At 39.2% G+C, this 227-nt stretch overlaps 1 protein-coding gene and 1 pseudogene across 1 annotated transcript in view; both read left to right on the top strand.

The window, feature by feature from the left end:
- The window catches only part of LOC119594107 (sialin-like), a gene marked incomplete in the record, with an annotated part of 175,421 nt that overhangs the window by 100,572 nt on the left and 74,622 nt on the right, over positions 1–227 (top strand).
- The window catches only part of LOC119594277, a 79,615-nt pseudogene that overhangs the window by 3,746 nt on the left and 75,642 nt on the right, over positions 1–227 (top strand).

A 227-nucleotide genomic window follows, 5' to 3' on the forward strand; every position in this document is an offset into this window, starting at 1 on the left:
GAATAGTTTTCCTTATGTTAGGCTTATGTCCTGTTGTTCCCAAGGCTACCCTGACTGAATAACTATACCATCCCCTACAAAAAACAACAACCAGTTAATCACAAGGAAAATATCGCAAATCAACCCAAACTAAACCAGTGGCTCACACACAAATATCCTTACCATTGTCCTCCTCCTCTTTCTCAACTTTTCATTTTCATTCTTCTCCTTCCCATTTCTCTCTTCAC

This window comes from Penaeus monodon, chromosome 33 (genome assembly GCF_015228065.2).
Source record: "Penaeus monodon isolate SGIC_2016 chromosome 33, NSTDA_Pmon_1, whole genome shotgun sequence".
NCBI classification, from domain to species: Eukaryota; Metazoa; Arthropoda; class Malacostraca; order Decapoda; family Penaeidae; genus Penaeus; species Penaeus monodon.